General features: G+C 32.0%; 1 protein-coding gene across 3 annotated transcripts in view; it reads right to left on the bottom strand.

Annotated features, from left to right (window-relative positions):
* Positions 1-22,123, bottom strand: part of LOC145296835 (microprocessor complex subunit DGCR8-like) — a 128,357-nt gene that overhangs the window by 79,645 nt on the left and 26,589 nt on the right. For all 3 annotated transcript variants that reach the window (XM_080142971.1, XM_080142963.1, XM_080142959.1), the window contains exon 2: positions 7,311-7,462. The gene's annotated coding sequence lies outside the window, so the exon portion shown is untranslated. The remainder of the gene's footprint in view (positions 1-7,310; positions 7,463-22,123) is intronic.

Here is a 22,123-nt window from a genome sequence, read left to right on the forward strand (position 1 = left end):
TATACATGACATTATACATTTATTTTAGTTCATGTAGCTTCATGCCTTGTCTGGAGCGATTTCCATAAAGATGTCTTCTATTTCAAATCTGGATTGAAAGTCATCAGAAAGCAAGATGTCATTTCGGAAAGAAGTAATTATTTTAATGTAAGAAAAAAAGGGATTTGAGCCTTGGTGGGAAAAGGAGAGAAACTTGGTTTTTGAGGTTAAAGGTAGGAAGCAACTAAATCTTGATTACCAATGTTATTTAAAGTGCTGCTATAAAGAGTTGTATCATCTGCGTAGGCATCAACAAATTACCTCAAAATATAGTTTCGAAAATTATTGGACAAAAAAAAAAAAGGTTTGAACCCAGAATAAATCCTTCAGGCATATCAGAATTTATACCATGCATTTCAGATTATACATCAATGAAAGACTCAAGTGATTTAAGTGGAAATTCACCTTTTTCTGAACTAAAAAAAAGTACAATTTTGCTAAAAAAGCGGAGAACTCGTATCTCTTCTTATCAGATAGCAAAAATTTGCTGGTAGAGAAGGCACTTCTAGATATCCCATAGTTAGCTATTCAAAGTAGCTTTTCCATATTTGACTTTTATATGCATTTAAGTAGGTATCATAAACCCACCGAGCTTAGCATGCAAAAAACGGGTAAATATAGCAAAATTTCATTTAATTTAAACTTGAAATATTGTTTATTTCTTTTTAGTCATTTCAATAAAATTCAGTAAAATAAATTAAAAATCTTTATAAATGTACAAATTTTTCTCTCGTGACATCAATAGTCTTTTTTCAGGTTACTTCAAATTAGGTTACAATTTTTAGCAGCAGATTTATTTTTTTATGCAAAACAAAATGTTTTTATTTTGAAATTTAGTATGTCTGGTATTGTGCATCCAGTGCAACATTAATCCTGGGCATGTTGAGCTGGCTTTTTCCATAGGAGGGAGTTTCTAGTGAATATTAGTTCACAAGCGATCTCCATGTGCATGTCATACTTAAGGGAGATAAGGATTTTTTGCAGAGAGCTGTTGCCGTTCTCCCACTTATAGTCTTTATATTCCCAAATAGTCACCATCTGGTACTAACTAGGCTTAACATTGCTTAACTTTGGCGATCTCATGATAACTGATGTATCCACATGGTTATGCCGTATATGCATATAATAATTATTACTATTAATAGTGTAAATTTTCTGAGTTTTTTGTTTTGTTTTGTTTAGGCATTCAATAAAATTAAAAAGGGGAAATCCCCAATAATGCATGACACACACAAAAAAAAAAAAAAAAGAAAAAAAAAAAAAGAATCAAAATTTAATTGGAGAAAATAAGTTCAGATATAGAGGTTCCACTGTAACAAAAAAAATTTTTTTTAAATATATTAACCTAATTGATTTTTTTTTTTGCAAGTGAGGTCTGCCAGAAGATAAGAGACTGCAGTAATACTTACCTTCCTGGCTGGGACAGTCAGGTTATTGGAATAAAGATTCCAAGAACTGGTGAATGACTTTTGCTGCAGATGAGCAAATAAGTTGGGCAGTTGAAGGATATAAGTTAAAACCCAAGAAGCTATTGCTTGGCAACTGTTATCAACTAGCCAAGCCACCAGTCTCTAGGGTTTTAACAAGAGCTAACCGACAAAAAGTCGATTGCTGCTAGGTTTTTTTGTTTTGTTTTTTTTTTAACTTTCAGGACTCGAACAAATAAACTTTGAGATGATAGAGAAAAGATCATTTGATTTTTTTTCGTGCAATTCCTCAATTATCGAATGAAAGTTTCAGTTCCTTACAGAACTAAAAATTTTCAGAAATTGATTACATATAAAAAGTTGCAAGTTTAGAAAAAAAAATTATCAATACTAATACAAATAAAAAATAAACAAAGTAAATCTGTTTGTTAATTTGGAAAAGTATAAGCTCCAGGTACAATGAGAAAAAATATAATAGATTACAAGCAAATGGACATCGCAAGGCTTACAAAAAAATAAACATGGTTTATGTTTGTTAAAATATATTATTTCAGAGGGTTAGCATGTTATTTTATGTTAGGTTTGTGCCCAATTATAACTATAACTATTATAATTATTAAGAAATCCATAGTAATCAAATTGTATGACATTGTGTATGTATCTCACCTCTACATAACATGTTAAAATTTACTATTATTACATTATTTACAAAAAAAAATAAAAAAATTATTAGTGTAAGTACCACAAATAACTTAAAAATTCCCATTAAAAAAAAAACAAAAAAAAAGTAAAAATCCACCACAATGCCTTTCAGTTACTTTCTAAACATGTCAACTATTTGAATGAAGTGGAAAAAATTTTTTTCTTGACCTTCCAAATGGAAAGTCATTTGTTAAATACTCTTAAAGATATGCAAGTTTTGAAAGTTTTGAAATTATATTATTTCATATAGATTAAAGCAACTTTATCCTAAAAATAGTTATGCTTCAATAACAATTTCAGTCAATGAAAAATTTAATCAGCAAATGATACTGTAATTATATTTCAACTTTTCAAAACCTATTGAAAAAAAAAAAAAAGTAAATATGACTAAGCAACTAGGTTGAAAAGATATCCAGAAAAATCGGAAAAAAAGAATAACTCTTGTGTTCAATCAGACATGCTTGAATAATGACTTGCTGCCAAAATATATATATATTTGACACGAAATTGAACGTCAAAAACATTATTTTTGCACCAACCTAATACATACACACAGTTGAGCTAGTAGTTTTTGCTTGTTCGTCTTATCTGCATAGAAAAATTAACTAGAAGTCTATTCAAAATAATTTTCAGCAGATAAGATATGAATTTATATTGGTATTTTAATAAATTCAAAGTGCTATTATAATTTTGCAAAATAATTTGGAAACATTTAATGTATACTTAGATTTAACCATGTACATCATTTTCTGCAGATTATTATTTATATGTTAACATTGTGTCATTAACTTTGAAGAAATGAAAACTGGCTTGACTGGTTCAGTTTTGGACTAAAAACCTGAAGATCAGGAGTTCACTTCTACAATCAGACATGTTTTGTTTTTAAAGTAACATTAAATAAAACATAAAATTCAATTTTATTTCATCTATCGGCTAGTTTGATATATTTACTACAAATATTTAAATTTAAATGACTTAACATTGCTAGAAGGAAATATATTATACTTTTATTCTGTCCCTGGTCAGTGAACAAAAATTTTTTCTAAACCAAAACAATTTTTATTTTTGTTGAAATCTAGAGTGCCACATTTCAGAGTGCTGCCTTCCTCTCAAAAAAAAAAAAAAAAACAACAAAAACTGACTGTGTTGAACTTTGCCCCTGTGAAGAGGCAAGTAAATAGGGACTCAACATCATGTGAAATTCTAGATGCATGTTCAATTCTCCAAGTGTATCAGAAAGTTACACAATTGTCATAAAATATCACAATTTATTGTGGATGGATATTCAGTAGTGCTGTTAAGCAAATTGCTGATTCTTATCGAGACTTTCCCCTACATTAAAAAGCAAAAATAAAGAATCTGTATGATGTATGTATCCGTGACAAAATGAAAATATATTCCAAAAATCATGTAATTTCATTAAGTACTTTTATTTTTATAAAAGAAAATAACTTAAGCAATTAATAGGAATTCAAGGTATTACAATATCAATCTTGCAGTTTTGAATTGAGTTATTTCTTTTGTTCAAGTTTTTTTTTCAAAATGGCAAGAGACACTCCTCCGATACTCATAAAATTTGATTTTCTTATTTAAAAGTAAAACTACTTACATAATCAATTTACATAAATTTTGGAATATATTTTCATGTATGTATATCCCACAGATTTTTCTTTATTTCTATTTTATATGGGGACATTCTAGACAAGAACCAAATTGGTTAATTTGGAAGTTTAAATTAGGTAAAATAGGTATCACACGATTATATGCAGAAAGTGTTATAAAACATATTTTTTTTTCAATAAACAGAAAAAAAAGCAAGCAAAGTAAAAAGGGGGTGAAATGAAAAGAAAAAAAAAGAAAACATTTGGTTTTTCTACTTATAAAGTCACAAAATATAAGTGCATAATACTTACTCCAGTACAGGATCACAAGCAGTGCATCAAAAATTGATGGAGAATTCCATTAAAAAAAAAAAAAATAATAATAACTGTTGATGATTCTGATGATCACATTGCAATCGTAGATGTTCACTAAACCAAGGCAGACAGCGGTAAAATGTTAGCAGTAGAGAGAAAGACAAGGTGACAACAAGTACGTAGTCAGAGATGCCACCAGGTCCAAGATTCGAGGTGTTGCAACCTCCCACATGACCAGAAAATCAAGGGGTGGGCTATAACTTAATCTACCCAGCTTGACCATGGTCAAGAGGAGACTGCAATACGTGACAGCCCTCGCCTCAGCCGGACCAGATGACACAAGTGAACGGCGATACGCAAGCCAGTAAGTCTGAGAGCGGAGACAGAGAAGTCATCAGTCTTACTAGCACACTTCGCTATGCACTCTAGGCACATAGTACCTTGGTCGTCAGATGCCGTGGTACACTCCTGAATATAACAATGATCACCAAGCAATATCGAGTGGGCTACATAATCATCAAAGATTACAACAAAAGGAATTATAAACTAGCAAAGATACTGTGTTGCCAGGTATTATAAAAAAATAAAATAAAATAAAAATATCATTGCTGAATAAAATTTTTAGAAAGTTTTAAGAAATAATTTCCAACTGTTCCTGGGTTAAGCAAGAATAAATCATTCAGTTTAATTATATAAATAACTAGAATATATGTTTAAAGACAGGTAAAATGAATTCCCCAAACAACAGTTTTAAACTATTTTTATGTCCTCTTATAATGATTAAAATCACGATATTAAACAAAAAATTAGTAATTAAGAATTTTTATTACACTCAAAATCTATTACATGATCTTGATTCTAGAAAATGTCTTAGGGTTTAGCTTAAGAGGCCTAAAGAAAGTGAAATTCATTGAAACTGGCTTAATTGGTGTCTAATTACTATGGATCGAATTTATTGCAAATCTGAAATATTTCAATTTTAAAAGGAAGGTTGTGGCCATATTATGCCTTCTAAAAAACCTTTTAAAATACAGAAATTTGGGAAATATTTATTGAGCTCTAATACCTGTTAAAATTTTACAAAAACCAGAGACATCAGAATTCTCATGAATGGCTTTTACCTCCCTTTCTTTCCCCCCCTTTATATTCAAGTAAATATAGTCCATATTACTCACCCTTACATCTAGCTGCAGTGTTAGAAAATTCATAATTAATTAATTAGTTTAGGAATGAATCCTACACATAGAAATATATAAACATACATAACTTTATATAAATGGAGATAATTGTATCATTAAAAAAATTTTTTTTTTAAAAATACTCGACTAGCTACAACCACTAAACTATTTTCCCCCATTCTCTATCTGTGCCTAAACCTAAATGCAGATTCTATAAACAAAGCTTCTTTCCCAGGACTGCCAGCCTGTGGTATACTGTTCTGCTGGCCTGCTTCTCTGTTAAATACAACATAGTGGACTTCAATGTAAACAAATTCTTGAGTCATCCCCATAATCAAATTCTACCCAATTTAAAACATTAACAATTACTACACTACCACTTTATCGAGTGGCCTTCAGGTCTTGATAAGTGGTGACTTCCAAGTAAAACTTTTGATGCCATCAATTGGATTTCTAATTTCTTGACAATGTTCAAGTTTTGTCTGAGCTATTGCATCATTTTCACTAATAGTCTTTAACCTCTCTCACACTGTTGTATAAAAAGGTGTGATTTTCATTCTTCCCCACTGAAGGTAAGAATTTAGTTTATAACAGTCTCGACTAAACTCGGGAGGAGGGAGGGGGACTGGTGCTTCCTGCTCTACTCTTTCTTTATGCTGGATCTTTACCAAGGTGAAGATGTCTCGACCGTAATTAAGATGCATAGAAACAATGCCATTGCAAGAATGCAGTACATCTCGAATCACAAGGCCCTTGCATGGCAGTCCCGACTAAACTCAATTCCACCACTGAAGGCCAACCATCTGTAGATGAGAGATCTAAGCTAAGTCTTATTTGATGGTTGTTATCCAGATCCTCAGCTGTCTACAGATATGCTTGTGCAACCTAAGAAGACTTTCTTCAGTATCTATAAAGAAGGAAGTCTCTTCAATTCTTTACTCTGAGGTAGACAGAGTTTACATGTCTATGATACAAGATCAGGTAAGTGACATGAATAAGAATGTTGCGCAATAGAGCAAAGTTCTTTGAATTGAAATCTTACAAATACTGAATGAATGACAAACTATATTCCAAAGTTCATGATGTTGATCATCTTACAATTTATTCCTTTAATTCAGTTGACATTTACAATTATTGACAGTATCTGTTTCATAACACAAAATCAATCAATTATTATATCAATCAGTGAATCTATTTTGCCCTCAACTCATCAGAAGAAATAATAACAATCAATCCATCAAAAGGATTGAAAGAGCGTTTTGACATGATTACAATCCGAAAATTGAAAGAGAAGCTGTAAATACCTTATGTTTACATTACGCCATTTTGAATCATGAACTTTGGAATATAGACTTTTGCTATTCATTCATTATATTGCTCTGTAATTACATTGAGCTTCTTAAATAAGGATTGGTATATATTATAAGGAAATAAAGTATATTTCCACAGAAATATATATATCTTAAAAATACTATATTTGTTAGATATGCAGAGGATATCCTCATCTTTCTTCCCAAACAAAATTCAAAACTTAGCTTAGCTCACACAGAAATATTAATTGGACTATGGTTCTGCCGTGGCTTTGTTTCTGTTGATAAAAATTAAGACTTCTACCTAGTCATAGCTGATGAAACGAGAACAATATACCTCAATGGATTAAATGAATGGTTAAGTTCTAGATTCTGTCGAAATTCCAGAGTTTGTCAAGATGCCAGAGGTTACACTGTAGGAATAACATCCAGAACAGTGGTCTGAATAATCCAAATTATCAATCTTCAACTAAAAAATTCTGAAACATAATATCAGAAGTATTGCAAGCTTTTTTGCATAAATATTCTGGAGTTGTATAGACTTATTGGTTGGATTTTGTAGGACCTGAAGAGAACTTATAAACATATATAAGGTGCAGGACCATTAGTAACACTGACATTAAGCCAGAACATATTTACTTTCCAAACTAAAAAAAAAAGGCGGGTAACAGACACATTCCGGACACAACATGCCAGAAAAAAAAGAACAAGTCGACAAAGTCAGAATTTGGCACTTACCGTTTATTACGACGCCAGAAACTTAATTGACCTCCTTCAGTCACAGACCTATTTTGAATATGGTGTGTCATTGATTTTGGAAGCAGATATAACAAATGCTGTTGTGGAAAACAATGCAGGTTGATTTTGATGGTCTGGCCATAGTTTCCTTCCTAGAGGAAACAAAAGAAGAAAAAAAAAATAATAGGAAATTTGTGTGTGTGTGTTTTTTTTTTTTGTTTTTTTTTCCAGTTCAAAATACAGACTTTGTTGGACTGGCTGATCGAAAAGACACTATATATGGGAAAATTATTAGTAGGATAATGTTTCAGAGAAAATTCCCACTGCACCTGAATAAGGTAAATTTGTTCATTTTGTTTTTGCTGAGGATGGAGGCATTCTATCAAATACCAGACATACATCCTTTATTTTAGATAATACAAACAAGAGAGATCTTTGGATTCTAATCTTACCTTTAAGCACAATTATTTGGCTATTACTTGCACTTGGTTTACCAGGTATATTTACCAGGTATTTTTTTAAAGTTCTTTTTCATTAAACTTGTGACTGCTTTAATTACTGGAATGATGGAGATCTTAAGATTCCAGTTTCTTTTCATATTGTACATTAGATTTGGTATCTTTCCCCCTTGCAGTTGTGTTTAAGCCAGTATCATTAGAAATACTAATTTAAACTAGGGTTAACACTCACTCCATCTGGTTCCATATAATTATATAAGGTTTAACGATGTCTTAAGTGTGTAGTTATATGGATAACATAATTATAGTGGATGGTGTAGGAGTTCTTTTCAACAGTTCTTTCTGGTATATGTTTGTAGGAGTTGCTGCAACACGAAATTTGGTAAATAGTCCAGCGAAGATATTTAAACACTATTGTATTGTATAGTAGCCGCCCTTCAGCAAAACAATTTGACATCAGGTGGCTCATACTACTTCTGTCTGGCAGGACCTATATTTGGTGTCTTTAATGAGAGTACTCATCTTAAAAGCATTGGTCATTAGACCTTGATCTTGGGCAGCCATTATCAACTTCTCTTGATCAGAGTAGAACGATCCTCTTTTAAGCCTGTCGACAGAGTCTTCCTTTCTATATAATCAGTTCTTCCAGTTCTTCTATACAATGTAACCCATCAAGCTGTGTAGAAATCAAAACCTTGTCTGATGAATACAGTTCTGATGGCTGCATTCTGCCACCAATGATAGATATGAAGTATGACACTAATAAAGGCAAATTTTTGACTCCCATAACAGTAAAAACTTGTAAAATAAAATTGATTCATCGTAATTTTTGCAGTATTCTCAAAAAGATTATAAAAAATCTTTTTTACTCTCCATAAAACTGGTGACTTTTCAAAAATTCATTTAAAAAGCTAAAAATAAGAAAAATGGAACCCAATATTATTTCTACCTATTTTGAAAATTCTCTCCCAAATCAAATAAATGATCAATTTTGTTAATTTTTTTTTTAACAGACTTATTTTAAAAAAGCTGAACTATATATAAGATGAAATAAATCTATATATATTAAAAAAAATCTCATTTGCATTTAACAGTTTTTATCTGTGAAATTTCAAGAGATTTCTTAAATAATAATTTTTTTTAAATGGTTGAATTTTTCAAGGTTTGTGAAAAAAACTGTTGAAGATTGTCTCTTAAAACTTCTTGCTCATTCCAAATTCATAGCAGTGGGCCGGCATCAATGAATTTTTTTTTTTTTTTAGTTTAAATTGATTTCAAACTGATAAATTATTACACAATAAAAATAAATTAAAACAAAAAATCATATTTCAAATTATTTAATCAAGTAAAAATTCTATTCATATCATATGTATCCGAGAACAATATCATTTCTAATTGTTTATTTGTTTCTGTATTCAATAAAAATCATTTAATAAAAAATATTCTACTTTGTAATATTGTTTCACTTTAATTTTATTACCTCAATTTCAATATTGTTTCATTTTGAAATTCTTTTACAATAATTACGTCAATTTTAATAGCCAATCAAATTGCATTCAAACAGACGGTGTAACCTCAAATATGTCCCAGTATTTTCCTCACATTTTGGTTTATCTAAACTGCAAGAGGGCCTAATATTTCTGTTTAGTTTATATTAACTTTGTTAGTCATACATCTCGTCTGACGCTAAAATAGAACATTGCTAATTTGGGGCAGACAAATAGTTTTTTTAAATTCACAACAAATAATTGTTACGAAAGGCAAGAAATAATTTATTAAAAGAAAATATTGTTTTATTTTAATAATATTAGCAGTTTATTTGAAGCTTCTTTTGGTAAATATTACCTTATGCTACAACAGAACACCGACCACTCTAATTTGTTTTTTTAGAGGCATTCGAGGTCAATGATACCGAATCTGTAAACCCGTTGCAAATTTACCATTTGGATGGTATTAACCCTTGGACCCTGGGACTACTTTGCGCCATTTCACCGCCTTCATTAACGCTATGTTAGTGGTTTCTTACAGGATGTGTTCGTGTGTGCATGCGCGTAGTAAAGTGACTTATCACATTGCGGAGGAATCTTTAGCAGACATTTGAAATAACAAGAAGATTTAAAAAAAAACAAAAAAAACTTCATTTTTTTTTGTTATGTACTTTTTTATGCTTTTTAATTTAATTTTTTAATTGATCTAAAAAATTAAGTTTTCACAAGTGGTTCACAAAAACATTTTTGTTTTACATTCTTTTTTTTTGGGAGGGGGGGAGTATTTAATTATAGAACTTTATAGTTTAATAAGTGCTTCTGCAATTCAATTAAGCGTTTTTCTGTAACATGCCGACATTTGCAGAGTAGAATACCGTTTAACCAGGACAAAGCATGGGAGGGCAGAATAGTAGTCCTAGATATCTCTATGGCTTTTGACAGGGTATGGCATGATGGTCTTTTCAGGAAAATCAGATCATATGGTATCACAGGAAGAATACATAACGTAATTAAATCCTTAAGTAAGAAAAGGGTTACGTGTCAAATCATTCAGGGCTTGACACCCATATCCATAGATTTAGCTGTAGTTTGCACTGAAGATAGAAAATATAGGAACTAAGAGATCCTGAAAATTTGAGCACATAACTTCAAGCGGTTTTCGATTTAGAGCATTTGTTTTGGTGTTAGTCACATAATGTGTTGTCCAGGTGACAATTTTGTGATGTCATTTCTTTGAATATTTTCTGATTGAAAGGTCGTATGGCTAAGTTTTTTGACCCAAGGAATCCAAAAATGGCATCAGATTTTCTCAAAAATGAAGCCTTAGATATTAAGGGTTTTTGGATTTTTTCACATATGCTCCAAAATCGAATTAAAAAAAAAAAAAAGGGTGTGGCTGGTACGATAATGCATGACTTTTTTCACACACACACACATATATATATATATATATATATATATATATATATATTTAAACACAATAAATTGTCTCTGGACCAAAAATGGTAAAAAGTTCTTGTTTTGTTCATTCAGTTTCTGTTGAAAGTCGGGTATATTTTTGATGATAATGAAAACTATTCCCTCTCGCTATTGGATGTGATAATCAATTTAGACGTGTGTTAAACTTATGTCACACCTTAATTTTGGAATAAATTTTTGAGTAAGCCAGATGCTAAAAGTAAACAGGCTCAATTCCATAAGATATTTACAATAAAAGTAGTTTTCACAGAGGTTTTCTCCATATATTTATTTCGCACCAAAAATAGTAAAGTTTTTTTTTTGTTCACTCACATTATTTGTTGAAAGTAAAAACTTTTGAAAAAGTCTTGAGACCATTCAAAAACTACATATACTCATCTTCTGCCTTTTTGATTTCTCCCCTTGTTCCTTTTTCTTATAAAATAAAATGGCAATTTTGATAAGGGGGTTTTGTTTTAGCTAGGCCCCTCTTTGAGCGAACATACTATTTCATACACAAAAACGAACTTGAACTATTCCCTTCATGGGAAGCAACCAGTTTCGATCTGTATGGGGTTAAGTCAGGGGAGTGACCATTCGTGCCAAATTCCATAAATTTCATCTTTAAACAGGCATCCATTAAAAAAAAGTTGTATATGTAAAAATAAAGATAAAACAGTTGCAGTGAAATGGTATTCAGAAAATAGTGGATTTCACAACTAAAGTCAGCATTTAACATTTACATGCTGTTGTGTTCTTTATGCCACCGAGATGCAGAAATGGATTTTGATACTCTTGGTCAGTTATTGTTTATGTCCTTCCAATACATGTTGGGGATACAACACAAGGAATTTTCTTGATGGGAACAAACCATGTATCATCAATCTGCGGCCAACTGTATGTCTCGCTTGGTCCATGGGGATGCATGAAATAGACAATTACATCACCTTCCTCTGCATTTATTTCATTCACGATACCAACCCACCAGAAAGTTGTAAATACAAGTTATATATTGGATTGGTGTGATGTCAGAGATATAAAGAATTGATGGCAAGTTAGTCATGAATATGAATATATAGTTCATCCACACTGGACAACTTATGGCCAATTTGTGATGTTGACAATGGTACATAAAAGGTGACTGGTTCCTGGCACTGGAAAACCTTGCTTCAAGTGACTTTCTCACCTTCTCCGTGGCCTCCTAGTACAAGAAGTTTCTTAATTTTTGATACATAGTTCACAAAAGTTTAATTAGTTTCTTAAATTTGTCAAGTACTGGAAATGTAGTTTAAGGATATTTGTAAGGTTAACATAGTGTAGGTGTGAATATTTGGGGCTTTCTGGTACAAATATACCATTTTCACTTTTTTTATGGGATCCAATAAGGTAATGTAGGATTTGTTTCTTAACCCTCGCAAAACCAGGTGTTTTTTCCGAAGTGCAGTGGACTAAGGGGAGGGGGGGGGGTCAACTTGACCCAGAATTTAAAAACGTGTATGAACCCCATGAAACACAAGAAATTGAAACAATTTTATATCTGTGTTCCTTAATCTTCTTAGATCACATATCAACAAAAATTAGCATTGCTTTGCATTTTGTTGATTGCAGTGATTTCAAGAAGTATGGTCAAGTCAAGAAATCTTACGATTTTTAGAAAAATGCTGATTTTTTTTTTTTTACACAGGCGTCACCACATTATCAAGACAAAGAGGCCACTCAAGGATAAGGGTTAAAGAGTGTACAGTAGAAATTGGACAATATAGTAATCATTAGTAATGAAAATTCGATAAATTTGTTAACTTATATGGAACGGCTTATCAAGAACTTATTTACGTTAGACTTGAAGACAACCATATTGTAGTCAGCCGGAAAGCAGGAAAACGGAAGACAATTCCACAGACGTGCAGTTCTAAGAAAGAAGCTTTGTTCATGTAATCTATGTTTAGGTTTAGGCACAGATAAAGAGTGTGGGAAATTATTGATAGTGTTTTCAGCTAGACGAGTGTTTCTTATGAAAGTTTGGCGAGGGGGGACCATAGACAGAAGCTCAGTCGAACACTTTCCATGAAAATAACGATAAAGCAGAGAAAAACTTGCAACATCTCTTCTGTGAGATAGAGATTGCAGGGAAGAGAAAAGGACATCTACGAGGCTACAAAGTCTATTTTGAACTCTATCAAGGCAGGACAAGTCCTTTCTAGCAGCTCCTGCCCAGATGTGGCAACAGTATTCCATCCTTGGACGTACCTGGCCATTATATAGATAGACAATTGCATCAGCAGTGAGATATTTACTGGATCGATAGAAAGATCCCACCATTTTTCCAGCTGCCTTGGCAACAGATTTGATGTACGTGTTCCATTTAAGATCAGGAGTAATGGTCAAGCCCAGAAGCTTGTCAAAACTTGAGGCCTCCTGAAGACGAGAGCCATTCATTTCAATTGATGCCAGATGTGGATCAGAATGTTGATGATGTAAAGAGAGAAGCTTGGTTTTAAATGCATTAAAAGTAATCAGCCACTCCTTTCCTCATTGTACCACGTGCTCAAAATCAGAGGAAAGAGAATCGGAGAGAACTTGGTCGTTTACTGTCTTAGATGTGCTATCATAAATGGTAGCGTCATCAGCATAAATGTCTACAAATGATGTAAGGATGTGATTTGGAAGATCATTAATGTAGATCAGGAAAAGAGTTGGGCCCAGGATGAACCCCTGAGGGACACCAACATTAATACTGTGAGCTTCTGATTTTTGCCCCTCAACTACTACTCTTATGAACCTATCAGAAAGAAATGATTTAATAATTGAGAAGACATTTCCAGCTATACCATAGCTAGAGATCTTGTGAAGTAAACCTTTATGCCATACCCTATCCAAGGCCTTAGATATGTCGAGCAATTGTCCTAGAAAGGTCGCCTCCGTCGAGAGATTTGCTAATCCTATGAGATATAACTGTAAGCACATCTGCTGTAGATCTAGCAGAACGGAAACCATATTGAGTGTCACTAAGAAGGTTATTTTTGTTGAGATGGTTGATTACTTCTGTATTTAACATAGATTCCAGCAACTTACTCATAATGCACAGGAGACTTATTGGCCTGTACTGAGAGGAAAACCAATTTTTTTTGTCAAGTTTTGCTACTATAATCAACATTGTTATGTTTTCAGATAGATTCCATGTAATTTTGAGTATCCCATCATGAAAAGCAATAAAATTTTGTATTTTGATCATTTTAGATCACTTTTATTATTTTGGAATTTCTGAAAAATTTGATAGGGATTACTCACAAGGACACCCCTTGAGAAAAATCATTTTGTAAATTTGACTTTTTGACACTTTAGAAATATTCAGGAAGCTACATAAGAGTGAAAAAAAAATCACGTTTTCAGGAAAGTATAAATAAAAGTCTAAAAAGTTGCGTCAAGATGTCCCCTCACCCAGTCTTTTGAGGGTTAAAAAGTTTCAAGAAGTTTCTTAATCAAAATGGTTGGCTTGTGATAGTACTAGAAGTTTAAGATTTTTACCATTCTATTACTGGTTTCTTATAAAAAAGCATACTTTTATCCGGCTTGGTGTTTCCAACCCTCATCAACTAATCTTGAAGATGGCTAGGTCGTTGAAATTGTTACCAGAACTTAACTGTTTTAGTATATGGCTTACTTACAAACTTATTCCAAAATTAAGGTGTGACATAAGTTTAACACATGTCTAAATTGATTATCACATCCAATAAGGGGAGGGAATATTTTTCATTATCATCAAAAATATACCCAACTTTCAACAGAAACTCTGAATGAACAAAACAAGAACTTTTAACCAATTTTAGTCCCGACACAATTTGTGTTAAAAAAAAAATATGAAAAAAGTAATGCGTTATCATGCCAGACACACCATTTTTAAATTCAATTTTAGGGCACATGTGAAAAAATTCAAAAACCCTTAATATCTCTATAAGGCTTCAATTTTGAGAAAATCTGATGCTATTTTTGGATTCCTTGGGTCAAAAAAAAAACTTACCTGGGTGAATTTTTACAGCCATACGATCTTTCAATCAGAAAATATTCAAAGAAATGACATCACAAAATTGTTGCCTGGGCATCGCATCATGCGACTAACGCCAAAACAAAAAATGCTCTAAATCAAAAACCGCTTGGAGTTACGTGCTCAAATTTTCAGGATCTCTTAGTTCCTATATTGTCTATCTGCAGTGCAAACTACAGCCAGATCTGAGGATATGTGTTTCAAAATCCCATATTTCTGGATGATTTGACACGGAATGACACAGAAGAATACAGGTTGTCCTCAACAGTCGTACATCTAAACAATATGATATAAATGCGGGAGTACTTCAGGGGTCTATTCTTGGATTTTTATTGTTCCTAATATTCATAAATGACTTCCCTGATAAAATTGTCTGAGATGCGTATATTTGCCGATGACACCACTCTATAACAGGCACGATGAGAAAAATGAACACACATCTAAAGAAATAGCAGAAACACTAGAGAAAGACCTCCAATCTGTAGTGGAATGGGGATAAAAATGGATGGTCACATTCAATGCTGCCAAAACTAAGCTTGTTTCCTTCAATAATTACAAGAAACCTTTTCCACCACCAATAGCAATGGCCAAAAACACATTACCTGAAAGTACTTTTAAACTTCTCAGCCTAACGTTCACAGGGAACATGAGTTGGAACAGATATATTGAGAGCATTGCTAAGGCTGCTGCGAAGAAGGTGGGCTCTCTCTACCATGCTAGAAAGCTACTAGTGCCTGAAAGTATCCTGTACCTCTATAAGGTCACCATTTGCCCATGTATAGAGTATTGTTGTCATATTTGGCCTGGTGTACCTGCTACTAGTCTCTTCCTCCTCGATAGGGTTCAAAAAAGAATCACCAACCTGACAGGTCCTGAACTGTCATCTAAGCTTCAGCCTCTGTCCCACTGATGAAACGCTGCATCCCTCTACCTGTTCTACAAGTATTTTAATGGAGAATGCTCTGACGAACTACAAGCACTGGTACACCCTCGACATAAATACCTCTGACAAACCCGACAAGCAGCTAGATCCCACTCCTACACAGTAGAGATCCCTAGGTGTAAGAAAGCCTTCTACTCCCATAGTTTCTTCCCCAAAACTGCTAGACTTTAGAACTCCCTTCAGGGATTCTGCTTTCCAAACTGTACTGACATGCAGAAGTTGAAGTGCAATATGAACAGACATCTTGCTGCTCATCTCCCTTCATAATAGCCCTGCAACTTATGTCCCTAATAGTAGCCCCCACTTCAAAGTGGCACTGTGCCTTGTTTGGGGTGAAAATTGAATAAAAAAAAAACATTTCACAGAAATTCTGTTTACATTGGGGGGGGGGAATTTAATATATGTTAGGGTTAAACTGTGGCACACATTGGAGGTACCTATACAACAAGCATTTTCTTATAGTAGGGATTCTTTCAAGCGAGATGACACGGATGATATAGATAAGATAGAGAGAGGGGGATGGAAGGGGGTTCAAGAAAGTTTCCTTCCTAATCCCCCTTTTTATTTTTTTTTTTTTTAGATGGGAATAAAGACCGGTCGCGTAAGAGAATCATAATAGTTTTCTGTGATTGTCACAAAGTATGTGTTCAATTTAGTAGAACGTTATAATTGAAACCGACGATAAAAGTTATAAAATTTTTTTCTTTTTTTATTAATCTGAAAGTTTGTAATTCATGAGATTAACGTGAAAAAAGAAAAAGTGTAAATTGTGGAATTTATAGATGGGGGTTGATTTCCTAAACGTCCACCAACTTTTCTAAAGGTTTTCGGGTATGCTGAAAATGAATATCGCATTTAAAATTGGGGCAGGCAATTAGTTTTCCCGATACTTAAAAGATACTTTTCCGCATGTTTCATGTAGTAATGTGATGCGGTGGCCATATTTGTTCAAAAGAGAAACGACTTAATGAATTTTCAAAATAATTAAGAGTTAATCTTTTTGGTATTTTTTATGACAGTAGCCAACGTAGTATAACACCCCAATCTCCATGTTAAAGAATGGCTTTCGAAGTTGCGGGTGTTTATACTATGCTGTGTACTCCCGTAAAAAAAAAAAAGCGGACATGAGTGCTACCCCTCTAACGAAATATGCATCGGCTCTGGTGTTGTACGCAATTTGACTTAGGGAGCGCCTAGTTTATTTAGGCTTGTTTAGATTGTTTTTTTTTATGGATATTTTTTTTTTATTTTGGCTTGAACTTTGCGAATTATTTTATGATTTTTTAAAAATACATATCAGGATTCTGGAGAAATGAAATGGTCTCATGTAAATGAGGCCATGTATAGAGAGGCTTATAACATGAAAAGTGAAAAAATATTAGACAATTTTGAAACATTTTTAGAGCATGTGCATGAAAAATATGGTAATTAAAACAAAATCCTAATAAGCTTTGGAGAAAAAACGTTTTGAACAATTGAAATTTTAATTTATTTTTTTATTTTTGAATAAAAAATAATTATTAAAACAAAAACAATAGCGTTCTCGTCGAGTAGTTTTTATTTTATTCAAGAAAATAAAAGGTACTCATGCACTTATTGAGCCATGCGGAAATAACGACATTCAGAAAGCCATTCTTAACATGAGGATTAGGGGTGTTGTGTACTAGGTGTGTCAGAATTTTTGACACCCTTAATACAAAACTGCGAATAAAATAAACAAAACTTGTAATTTTTTATTTAAAATGGGTTGTTTAATTTCTTTATGGAATATACTTCCAAAATAAACTATTAAAGTTTTTTAAAAAAGAATAGAAATAGTTTTTATTTCAAAAGTAAGTGTTTACAAAGTGCATGCGCGTGCTCATGCAGTCATTTTTTTCTACGTAATGAAATGAATTGAATTTTACGAATTAAATTTCTTTTCAATTTAAACATCTATCAAAATTTTTCGATTGGTTCAATTTTTAAGATATTTTTTAGGTTTAATGTGAAATTTTATGCTCTTTCCAATAAATCGAACATAATATTCTAGACAAACGTTTTTTTTTTTTAAATCCCACCCCCATTTTGAAATGTCTATTAAAAAGTAAATAATTTTCTCACCTAACGTTTATCACAAATTGAAGATAAAGATCAATAAATAAAATAATCTAATTGAAAACAAAAAAATAGTCATGTGCAAATTTACCTGTAAATTCAAAAGTTTAAAAAAAAAACGTTGATTTTTTTTTTTTTAAAGTTAAACATCACATTTTGAAAATATTGTCCGGTAAAAATTGGACACCTACAGTAATTTTTTCTATTTCATTCAATATTGTTTCTTTTTAGATTAAAAAAAAATCATTGCATAAAAATATTTTAAATCAAAAACTCATAATTCTTTAATAGAAAAAAAAAAATGGAAAATTTGTCAGCAGGTTTTTGTTTTCTTTTGAAAGTTAACTTTGTGAGTGAAATATGATCATTTTTCAAATACGGTGACCCATATTTGACTAATTTGATTGTTGACAGTAACTACATGTCAGAAATTCAAAGGGGAGATAAGACATATCAGCACTTCAAATGCTTGTTTCTTTATATAGTTACTACTTGGAAATATATTTGGTCTAATGTGTTGTTTTTACGTTTTTGAAATAATTAATTATGGCGCTTTTCAGCCTCCGTATTTGTCAATTGGAAGCAAGGGAGGCAACTCCGCTCTGTGACCACATGTTATTAAATTTGAAAATTGTGCTCTTTTCGGATGCTTGCTTAAAAAAATTTATTTAAAAGTACATGAAAAATAAAATATAAATATGGACAAATTCTTATAAATGAAGAATGGAAGCACCCATTGATTAGTATTTTTTTATAGGTAAGTGATATTTTGGAATTTATATATATTTATTATAATTGAAACTAGTGAGGGGTACCTGGCGTTGCCCGGGTATTGGGGGGGGGGGGGGGGTAAAAAAAAAAAAAAAAAAAATTAAGTATGAGGATCGAACCCGAACCGTTGAGGCAAAGTTGTGAGAAAAAAAAAAAAAAAAAAAAAACGTGCGACGTTAACCATTGCCCCACCGCGACATGCTTACGGAAACACGTTTGAATTTATTTAATTAGTTGGATTTAGCAGGTGCTCGTTTTAATGAGTTAATGAGGTCCGTTTGACTGCGGGGATTTCATTTACTGCTGAATGCTTTTTTCCTTGCACTAAGATGTTATAGGAAAAAGACTAAGCCACATGTGGCGAGCGACAAATATTGAACATTTATCTTCCCGAAATCGAGCAAATTAAATAGACAGGCGAGCTTCGTTAACTGTGAGATATTACGATTTGTATGTGATATAAAAAGTTTTTAAAAGTTGTTAAGCGAGCGACCGCTTCTCTGAAAGAAGCCTTTTGTAGACACACAGAAAAAGCAAACACACATACATACATTTTCGCTTTTATATTTATAGATTAAAATCCGTTGAATTTCTTGAAATCTTTTTTAAAGAAAACAGATTAAAAAAAAAATATTGCATATTTTTCTATTACACCTTTTATTTTAAAATTTAGTCTATTTAGTTTTTTTAGAAAAAAGAAAGGGTTTAAATTACATTTTTCAGGTAGTTATAAGCTTCGAAAGATGGTGAGTCTAATTATTCAGATTTTTAACACTGATTTTTAATGGCGACATCTGACACTGCTAGTTGTGTACCTATTCTGTATTTTCAACTAACAATTTAATAAATACAGGTATCGTAAAACTTTAATTAAAACTTGAAAATACTAAAAATAGTGCGGATCAATAAGTGCATTAGCACCAAATAACATTTCATTGTGTTTCAATCTACGACATTCCATGAGGTAGGTACACGCTAAAGCTGTACAAGTGCTAGTTTAGACTTGCACCAATTTTCCTGTTAATAATTACCTGTAACTAAAATCTCCGACCCCCCCCAAAAAAAATATCCATAAAAAAAAAAATCTTAAAATAATTCGCAAAGCGCAAAGTTCAAGCCAAAATAAATAAATAAAAAACTAGGCCACACGCGCAAAAATATTTTCCTTTTAAAAATAATAATTGCTCCCTAAGTCGAACTGCGTACAGCATCGGAGCCGATGCATATTTCGCTAGAGGGGTAGCAGCAGCACTCGTATACGTCAGCAAAAAAACTTTTTATATAAAATAATATATGCGCGCTTGCGCGTACAACAATGGTCACCACTTGTAACAAAGTTTTTTTAAGGTAGGTTTTGTGTTGGTCTACCAGGCCACAATTACCAATTAATTTTATTTTGTTTTCTTTAAAACTGAATTATTTCAGTACTTAGTTTTCTTTGTTATAAAAAAAAAAAAAAAAAAAAAAAAAAAAAAAAGGTAAATTTTCAGATTAGGTCCACCTCCACCTCCACAATTTTCTTTTAAATGACAACTTTTGGTGGTTTTCGACTATGCTGAATACGAAAATCGCATAGAAATTTTGCAGAAATAAGTAGTTACCGAGATATAAAAAGTTGTATTATGCATTGTATTCTTTGGCGATCATCTTTTTTTACGCGCAGTCGCAGTGTCAGTCATTAGATGAGTAGCACGCGCGTAAAAAAGATGGTCGCCAAAGAATACAATGCATAATACAACCTTTTATATATCGATAACTACATATTTCTGCAAAATTTTGTATTCAGCATAGTCGAAAACCTATAAACGTTGTGATTTAAAAGAAAATTGTGGAGGTGGAGGTGGACCTAATCTAAAAAAATACCCTAAATTTAAAAATATTTTTCCCTGTCCGCCTAGTTTTTCAAGGTGTTCACAGGTAATTTACCTAAAAAAAAAAAAAAAAAAAAAAAAAAAAAAAGGTAGAATCTAGGGGGGGGGGTGACTAAAAATTCTGGTACTCATGCAGAGAGTGATCCGTGCTGAAATAATGTTATTTAAAAAGCCATTCTTAACACGGGGAGGGTGTTTTGAACCTTCTGTACTTTAACCTTACAATTGAATAAAAAACATAGCATAAAACTTTAATTAAACGTGGAAATACGATTTAAAAATAGCGAGGATCACTCTCTGCATTAGCACCAAAATTCTTTTTAAATAAGAAATCGGTTATTTTCAAATTTAGTCACCCTGCATTTGCTTTGGTAGAGCCGTAAACAGCAAACTGAAATGTTTTTTTTTTTTGTTCATTTTAAAAAAATTTTTTAGACTGTATTATTTTGATAAATAAGCAAACGTTAAAAGAAGGCGCTTCTAGGACGAAATTTCGGAAATCGTAATGCTGAATTTTATATGAAAACAACGGTATCTACGTATTCCTGGTGTTTTTAAGTTATATTAAAAAGTTACGAAAGTCAATAAGGTAGAAAATTATGTAAGAAAATAAAAAATAGAATTTGATGAAAACGATCGTAAGACAGGAGTTCAAAAGGGAGGTAATTTTCCGTTTTGATTTAAACAAGATGGCCGCAATTTTTCACCTGTTAACAGTTTTTCTTTTAGTTTTTTAATAATTCAGTAATATTCAGGTAATTTCGACTCTATAATTTGGAAGCTACCATTTTAATTTATTAAAATTTGAAAAAAAAAAAAAAATCAGTAGAAACCATTGGTTTTTTTGGTTTTTTTTTATCTGAAAACTCCATTTATCGACTACAAAATTTCGTCCTAATAGTGTAGAAGCGCCAAAAGAAATTATAACCCAATTTGGTACTTGTGCAGTTTACGACCATGCTAGATACAATTTTCAAGCTAAATTCAAAATTTACGGTAGCTTTTGTTTATTGAATTGCTAGATGAAAGAATTTTAAAAACTCCCCCCCCCGTTCTTAGGTTAAGAATGGCTTTCTAAAGTTATTTTACTTTTCAACACCGTCCGTAAGTGCACAAGTGTTTTTGTTTTTTTCTTCCGTTTGCTTAAATACAATTTGAGAAAGAAAATAAATTGTTTCATTTTTTGCAGCAGACAGCTAAGCACAAAGTCTGAGTAAATACAGGATGACTAAACTTGAAGATATCTTTGTTACATGTTTGAAAAACAAATTTAATCAACGAATTTTGACCCCCCCCCCTTTTTTTATTGAAAGACTTTCGAAACGCCGAAAAAAGATGCATGACCGGGAATGAGCTCCAAATTTAAAACTGGTAAAATTAATTTAATATATAATATATATATATATATATATATATATATGCACATAAAAATATTGGATCATCTTTTTACTTTGTTAGTAATTTGGTAAGAAAGAGTAAATAAAAGTAATAACTTATAGATTTCAGAAAAAAATGTCACGAAAATCTGTCCGTTTTGAAATAAATTAATGAAAGAGAACCTAGTAGTAGTGAACTAGACATGAAATCTTAGCGGAAAACGCGTGCTAAAACGGAAATAAAAGCCACTAAAAGGCAAATAAAAATGCAGCGTGCATTTGTTGATAAGGCTTAATTATTAACTAAACA

This window comes from Euprymna scolopes, chromosome 2 (genome assembly GCF_053919585.1).
Source record: "Euprymna scolopes isolate OS-2025 chromosome 2, ASM5391958v1, whole genome shotgun sequence".
NCBI lineage: Eukaryota > Metazoa > Mollusca > Cephalopoda > Sepiida > Sepiolidae > Euprymna > Euprymna scolopes.